Source organism: Cornus florida, unplaced genomic scaffold (genome assembly GCF_030987335.1).
Source record: "Cornus florida cultivar Cherokee Brave unplaced genomic scaffold, ASM3098733v1 CherokeeBrave_3.0.0_Hap2_Chr03, whole genome shotgun sequence".
Taxonomy (NCBI): Eukaryota; Viridiplantae; Streptophyta; class Magnoliopsida; order Cornales; family Cornaceae; genus Cornus; species Cornus florida.
Window position 1 is genome coordinate 72038213 of NW_026775573.1, and position 8712 is coordinate 72046924.

General features: G+C 36.0%; 1 long non-coding RNA gene across 1 annotated transcript; it reads left to right on the top strand.

Annotated features, from left to right (window-relative positions):
• The first annotated feature begins 2131 nt into the window (after window positions 1-2131).
• On the top strand, window positions 2132-3298 carry LOC132300761 (uncharacterized). Its single transcript, XR_009480559.1, has 2 exons — window positions 2132-2394; window positions 3063-3298. It is a non-coding gene; the product is annotated as an uncharacterized LOC132300761 (long non-coding RNA).
• The last annotated feature ends 5414 nt before the right edge of the window (window positions 3299-8712 follow it).

An 8712-nucleotide genomic window follows, 5' to 3' on the forward strand; every position in this document is an offset into this window, starting at 1 on the left:
TTTTTTCTTTTCAAAAAAATGACAAGAAAGTCCTTGAATTTATTAATGCACATTCCTTTATTTTATAATTTAATGAGAACTACCCTTTATATAACTTTAACTTTTTTCTACCCTCTTTACTTCCTTTACTAAAGTTTTTTTTTTTTTTGGAAGTACTCTCAAAGAAGATAATTTATTCCATACTGATAATTTTATTTTTCGCAGTCAAAAGAGAGAGAATTTATTCCATAGTGACTTTTTTTTTCTGTTAAAATTGAAACAGATAGTTTATTCAATAAAGAGGTGAAAAAACAATTAATTCAATAAAGTTAACATTTTTTCAATCCTGCCAAAATAGGTAACTTTTTTTTTTTTTTTGGTAATTTTTTTATGGATCCTGTCAAAAGAAATTATTTATTCAATAAAAATAAACTTTTTTTTTTTTTTTTTTTTTTTTTTTTTTTGGGTTTTATCAAAAGAGATAACTTATTTAATAGAAATATATATTTTTTAATCCTCATTGTTTTGTACTTTTTTTAAAAAAATTTTATCTTGACAAAAGAGATAATTCTTCAATAAATTTATATTTTTGGGTTTTTTTTTTCCTGTCAACAGAGATAATTTTTTTAACGGTTACTTTTTTTTTCTTTTTTTTTTTTTTATTTTTGCCGATACGGTCAAAAGAGGCAATTTAGTCAACATAATTTTTTTTTTATTGGTCTAAAAGAAAAACAAAATTTATTCAAAGTTTTTTTTTTTCTTGTTAAAAAAGACTTAAAATATTAAAAATTTAGTTAAAAGGAGATGAAATCTGAAAGGGTAGTTGTATCATTTAAAAAAATAATAATCATTTACTTGTAAAGTTAGAGTTAGAATTGTCATTTCATTTAAAATTGTAGTGCAATTGGAGAAAAGTGGAGTGTGAATATTGCCTCCCCTTTTTTAATAGTGAATTAGTTACTTTAAATATCATTAAGCTAACTAGTGGCAAAATTATGATTTTACAACAGTTAAAGTCACTATTGTATTTATAATGAATTAGTTATTTTAAATTGAAATAACATAAAATTTGTGGTTGTATTAAATTGCATAATATTTTGAATTTGGAAATTTATTTCATTAATGGGGTCTGTGTGAAAGAATTATATATTATCTTCTACTGTGTTACTAGTTAATGTTTTATTTCGTGCAATAATAGACTATAGTTGATTTTGATGAACAATTAACAAATAATATATATATATATATATGTGTGTGTGTGTGTGAATAATGTGACAGTCACCTATTGATGTAATTTGGTTATTGATTTTGTTACTCATTGGTATATATAAAATGATATATGATAAAGAGAATTCAAAATTAGTAGAATAATTCAATTAGCTCAATAGCCACGTATAAGCAGATAAGACGGGTCCCGTTTGAATTTGAAGTTAGATTAAAGATAAGTCGTTGTTGCACATTTATATTTCTAAGGGGCAACCATAATTTCAATAGCGAGATGGTTCCAGATGATAAGATTACAAAGATAACTATTAATTCTAATTCAAATTCAAGATGGGATTTCTAAGAATCCTACAGGATCACAACAGCTCAAGTTACTAGTTATAAAGAACTGGCCAAACCAAAGAGGTACGAAATATTGAACACATTAAATTCCTACTTTTACTTGAGAGCTCCATTGACTAACTTGATTGTAATGTCACCGATTTTCCCTATTTTCTATTTTCGAAAATTTGTTTAATTTTTCTGAATTATTTTAATTCTTGCCTTGTTTTACGTGCCACACGGGCCTCGAGGGGCGTTTTGGTCAAAAAAATTTAGTCGAAGGTTTTAGAAGTGTATTTTTAATCATTTTAAGTCAATTAGAAGTGACGGTTTCATTTTTAGAATTTTTCAAAAGTCGAGACGATTTTCGAACTCAGGAACTTCTCCCGGTTTTGTCATTTTAAGAAAGGGGTATAATGGACTTTTCTCACATATATGTGTACATCTATATCTATTTATTAAAGGGAGATATTTATGGGGTGTAGATGGTATTGTGTATAAGGTGTATGGGCATATTGGTAATTTAAGCAAAAGTGGTAACCATAGAATAGTGACATGTGGCACATTTTTAGCCTTGGAAACAAAATGTAAAACAAGCCATCACCACCTCCTCCCCCTATTTTCGGCAGACACCCTCTCTCTTTCTAATTCCTTATCTTTTTCTCTCTATATCTCTATATCTATACATAACTCTTGTTCTTCATAGACTAAAGCTTTGATTTATAGAGTTTAAGGTGGGATTTTGAGGGAAAGGAAGAAGGGAAGTTGAAGAGCTTGGCATGAGCTTCAAATTGAGGCCAATATTGCTAGGGTTTTGAAGGATTGAAAATTTGGGGCTTGCTAAGGGTTTGTTTGGCTAATCATCTTGAGGTAGGAGAAGTTTAAATTATTAGTCCTATGGTTTTAATGAACTTCTATGTATATTCTTAAATGAAATCTTGTTGTTGTGTAACTTGCTTTGTTTTGTAAAGTTTTGGGTTGTGGTGTTCAAGCATGATATATGGTTGATTATGTGGTTTGAGATGTAGTTAATGTGTTTTTATGCTAATTGTGCATAACATGCTATTTTCCATGTTGAAATGTGAAAGTATAGCTTGTATGTTTGTCTTATGTTTTGTATATCATGAGTGATGATATTGATTTAAATTCATGAATGATATTTCAATGATTAATGGCATAAGTTCATGTATTTTTCATTGGGAAAATTGAGCTTGTGAAATTGAACTCATGGTGTGGGAATGAAGGATGAGAAGTGATTTGATGTGGTGGTGTAAGTTGGGTTAAGAAGTGAGATGATGGTTGTGAAAGGTTTGATGAGATTTGGGTTGGAAGGAAAGAGGAGGGTGATTGCATCTCATGTGTTGAAATGATTTATGAATTTATTGAAATTAATGTTTGATATTATGGTTGACATTCCCATGATCCCTTCTTCTTATTCTCATCTTCTTTGGTTGTGGTTCACGGAATTTTTAGGAATATAATTTAAGCTTTCTCTACTGAGATGTTGAGCTCGCCCTATCATTATTAACATTTTTCAGGAATGCGGAGACGAGCTGGTAAATGATGTATATCCATGGACATTGATGTAACTAGGAATCCATTTCATTTTATACATATTAAAGCTATGTAAATTTTGGCCATGGAGGCCTCATTCCTTGTATTTTATTCTTTGGAAGTTGTATAAACTGAGATTTTGTATAACTCAATCTTTAAATGATGTAATGGGCTTGTATCCGATTTATTTGAATGTATGAGAGTTTAATTATGTTTTATATACTGTTAAATGAAAGATTTGGGGCAGGCTTGGGCTTGGGATAAGGTTACATAAGGACCAAAGTAGTGCAAATATGTAAAAATTCAAGATTTTGAGCTTTCTGGGGCATTTTCAGGGTTCTGGGCTTCTTGAACCGGTTCAGCCCCTTTGAATTGGTTCAAGGGGGTGCTAATGGTTCTCAAGTGGGCATACTACCCATCTTGAACCGGTTCAAGTCCTCCAGTATGCTCAATTTGCCTTTACAGCTTGCCAGCTTTGATCACTTAATTTTAGACGATCATAACTTCTTCATTCTAAACCCAAATTAGGTCATTCTTGAGTCCATTTTCAAGGATTTTGAGTTAGCTTTCTAATGAGACCAACATTATCTTAAAATTCCATTCATGTTGAGAGTTATGGTGGTTTTAGTGGAATAGTGTCGGAATTAGCCTTGAACCGGGTAACGGTACTTTTGGGAATTTATATTCGGTGACAGTAGAACCTCACCGAGCATCATGGAATGACTAGAATATTTGTTTAAAACCTCATTTTCCTAGTTTAAAAATGGATTATTTTTTCATATTGTAAAAAGACCATTTTACCCCTAATATGTCATCGGGTTCAGGTAAGGACCCGGTTAGCGATCCGGACCTTCGATTTGGGTCATTACAAAATTGGTATCAGAGCTTTAGGTTAAAAAACCTAAGGACAATGGGTAGTGTTTACCTAGAGGAGTTAGAATTGGGTTTGACGGTGTTACATGCTTATGTGGCTGGGTCTTGTTTAGTTAAAAAGCATGATTTGTTGTTTGATGAATAAGGAAGCAAGCCTATTTGCTAAATGCTTACGTGAAATCACTTATATGATTAATGAAATTGTTAAATTTGTTTAAAGTATGCCTAATTGTTGATGCTAAATGCTTATGTGCAACAACTTGTATGAATAAATTTGTTTAAAGCATACTGGACTTGCTACATGGTTAATTATTAATGGTTTATTGTTAATGAAAACATGTTTAGTTGACTACGTGCTTAATTGTTAAGTGTTTATTTTTATTAAAATCATGTTATACAAGTTCTTATTGCAAGTAATTGAGCACGAGTTAGGTAAAGCATATATTATAGGATAGGACAACTTCATTTGGAACACGATAGTTATGACCCTATTTAGGGACGTAGTTGAACGCTTAGGTTTATGTTGTGGTCGTTCATCCACTAGGGAGTGGATGTTTGTGTCACTAGTTTGTTTCGTTATTGACGAGTTTGAGGTTTTATGGCAGTGCTGTGTTGGCTTACGAAGGGTTTTAACCCACGTATATAACAGGCTTGATCACTTCTATGTTTTTGAATGTTTTAGTTCTTATCGAACGAATTGTGTGTGCACTGTAGCTCGTGGATTGAGCTACTTCATGTATCGTTATTTTGATCATTTAGTTGCTTTTGTAGTACCGAGCTTAAAGACTACGTGAAGTGATGAATCTGGATGAAGTTGGGGAGCGTGCAGGTGAAGGGCCAACCCAGCCGAATAGGGTTTCACTAAGATAGGGCCGAGTTAGAGAACTGGATGATAATTCACAAGTACCAGAGGACGATGTTCCATTAGTGAGGGCTATAGCCTCAGCCTTTCAGAATTTAGCAAGCACCACAGCTTCTTAAGTGGTACCGCAACCAGCTATTTAGCTACAAGAGACATAGATGGAGCAGAACCTTAAGTACCTACTTCAGTTTAACAAACTTATGAAAGTAACATTTGAGGGAGGTCCAGACCCATTGGTAGCGGGCGATTATTTAGATGAAGTTGAAAAGCATTTCAGGACAATAGAAGTGCCCAATGATGGGTTGAAGATCACCTTAATCACGTATAAGTTTGTTAGAGATGCGGTAGTATGGTGGAAAACCATGACTAGTGCGCATGATATTGATAGTATGAGTTGGGATGCATTCAAGAGTCTTTTCTTTGATAAGTATTTCTTGCAGACCAAGAGACGGGAATTGAGGACGTAGTTTAATGGGCTTAAACAAGGTGACATGTCAGTGACAGAGTATGATAATAAGTTCACTTCTCTTTTACGTTTTACTACAGATGTGTTAGGGAACGAAGAAGAGAAGATATGTCGATTTGTGTACAGCCTTAATCGTTTTATTAGGCCGGGGGTGAAACTTTTGGGATTAAAAATTATTCGAAAGTGGTTACGAGAGCATTGATGGCAGAAACAGAAGCCAAAGATTGGCAAGAAATGAGTGGTATTGTGGGTTCTCAAGGACAAGGTACAAGTGTGGGTACTTCTTCTAGGAGCCAGGATAAAAAGAGGTACAGAGGTGTTTCGTTGTTTTCTCAAGAGCAGTGGATGACAAATGCTACTCTTATTGATGGTGTTTCTTCAGAGCCTTCTAGGACAAGTTTGGTGTGTTATCACTGTAAGTAGCGAAGACACCGTAAGGCAGAGTGTTCTCTTGATAGACCTATCTCCGGAGTTTGTTTTCGGTGTGGTCAGTCGGGCCACATGAAGAGGGATTGTCCATAGAAGAAATGAGACATTACTGTGATTGATTCTTGTGTAATGTGGGATACCTGTGAGATTAGGCAGTTGCCTGTGCACAGTTGTGTTGGATGTAAGGGGGGCTACCTGTGAGTTTTGTAACAGGGGTTACCTGTGACTGTGTTGTAATAGGGAATACCTGTGAGTCGTGTCGGTTGTAACGGGGGACACCTATGAGCCGACTTGTGTTGTAACAGGGGATACCTGTGAGTCGTGTGGTGTTGTAACGGGGGCTACCTGTGAGTCATGTCGTATTGTAATGGGGGACACCTGTGAGTCATGTCATGTTGTAATGGGGGACACCTGTGAGTCATGTTGCATGGTTGTCTGTGAGTCGTGTTATATGGTTGTTCATGAGTCATGTTGCATAGTTATTTAGGAGTCATGTCGCATTATCATATGTGCGTTTTGTTATGTTGTTGTCAGTGCATCGTGTCGTGTTATAACGGGGGCTACCTGTGAGTTGTGTTGTGTCATAACGAGGGATACCTATGAGTCTGGTGCAGTAACAGGGGCTACCTATGACTGTGTAGTGGGGGATACTTGCAAGTTCTGTAGTGAGGGATACCTACTAGTTTGGGTGTGACAGGAGATGCTTGCACACAATTGTTTTGGTAATGGGGGCTACCCGTGATTTTGGACAGGTACCTGTGCACTTTGTATAGTGTTGGGTTCATCTGTGCCAAGATGATGGATATATCCCGTAGTGTAGTTTCGGACTGGGTAATGTTAATGATGCTTAGTGTGAGCCCTTGGGGTAGGATATAGATCGAGAGGTTTTGTATGGGTTTCATGTCATAATGATGTATCAGTTGTGACCATTATGTATTAAAGCAATGATATGTTTGTAAGACTATATGAGTATTCCAAAAGTTTTATTGAATAACAATGTGTATTTCATGAGCAGTTGAGCTCTTATGGCATTGCCTTTGTTAATGAATTGGTGACAAAAAGGGTTTTTAGCCATGTTACTCTAAAGGTTTTTGATGTGGTTGTTGGTGTTACGTAGTTGTTTCTATGAATAGAAGATGTAGATTACCACTTGTTAGGTTCTTCCTTGGGCAGGATAGGATGCGATGTCCTAGGATTCATTGTTTAGCTCTAACAATTCTGGAAGGGGCACTGTTCTCTTTTACGTATAGATGTTAGGTGTACGAGTTACAGATCGGGCTGTTTCACCTCCGTTTAGTTCCTCTTTCTTGGCATAGCTTATGCAAGGTATTGATAGGTGCGTGTTCTGTTCTATTGCAGTATGACTTAATCTTCTTTCTTCTTATGTTGGTCCTGGCAAGGACCTGGTCGTCTGTAAGTATTGTATCTCCACATAAGAGTTCTGCGTGTCAGTAGGCGAAGGAACTTTTTAGAGTTCCCTTTCTTGTTAGGATTCCGAGTGAGGGTTTGTTCTGTATCGTTTGACTTACCTCCATGGCAGGAGGTGAAGTCCTTGGTTTTGTAGGAATTGTTCCGAGAGGTTATGACCGATGCGATGTGAGACGTGATTTGTTTACCGGGGTGTACGTTTTCTTAAGATCTTGGAGCTAGCAGTGGTGCCTAGTAGCTGTGATTTTACTCGTGTGTTGAGGATGGTTAGACTGTGTGTCTAGATTAGATATAGAGATTGATGTATGTGTATGCTTAAAGGCTAGACCTGAGGACGAGAACGACGTTGGTGTTGAGGTCAGATCGACGATAGGAATGGCTTGGCCAACCATTTCTCTGAGTCAATCTTTCCCTTAATATAATGTCGGGTCAAAGGTCAATGATCATTGATTCTAGTATGCATGGTGACAGTTAGAGTACGGTATTGTGCATTACGTACTTATGGCGGTACGATTCCATTTTATAATAATTCTTGTTTGGGATTGATGGTATTCTTTGTACATGTTCAGGTGACTTGGTGTGGGACTATGTGTCCAAGGAGTTTCAGTTGTTAGATAAGTGGATCCTTGAGCTATGCTGATGGGTTGTTTTCCCAGGTACCTGATTAGTACATTTAACAGGTCGGATGGTTATCTCGATTGCAGTCGTGGGTGTTTAGTTATGATATAGCTATTGAAGGTAACAATCATAAGGGATGGTTTTAAGAGTTTCTTTGGGATCACGAGTGAACTCGCTTATTGGTTCGTTGAGGCGCTGTTAGTTGGACCTACCTCGAATAGGATCCAATAATTTTTGGAGAGATGTCTTACCCCTAAAGCTTAGGTATTCTAGGACCTTTATCTATCTTATTTTCTCGTTTTAGATTAATTTTATGTTATTTCCCTTTTTAGGCACTTATCCCAAAAATAAGTTAATTCAGCTAAATAAGAGCTTAAAAGGCACTAACTCAAGCTGGATGGAAGAAAGGAGCAAAGTGGAAGCAGAATGAAGCAAAATGTGGAAATCAGCAAGTTTGATCGATCTCAACATCACTTCGATCGATCGAAGAAGCATCGATCTAGGCATTTCAAGATGGATCCAAGCAACTGACCTTATCCAAAAGATCTCAGCATGTTTGATCGATCCAACAATTCTTCGATCGATCGAACATATTTAACCTTATCCACACCTACCACCCCACCTACCACTTTTGTCTCTTTCCCAAAATATCCCATAATATCTCAGAGATTTGTCTTTATTCAAAAAGGCGCAGCCAAGGATGATCGATCTCTGTAGCATTCGTTGGATCTCAGCCATGTTCGATCGATCTCAAGCAAGTTCGATCGATCGAACCTCCTTAAGTCCCAAAAAAATAAGTTCCAGCTCATTAAAAGTTAGCTTATGGTGCAATCAATTCAAGGACTATAGTGCACGAATCCAAACCATTGGGTGTGACACTTGAGCCTCCCATATAAGGATTTTGAGCTTCTTTTACACAATATACCATCATATCTCATAACATATCTCACACATCATA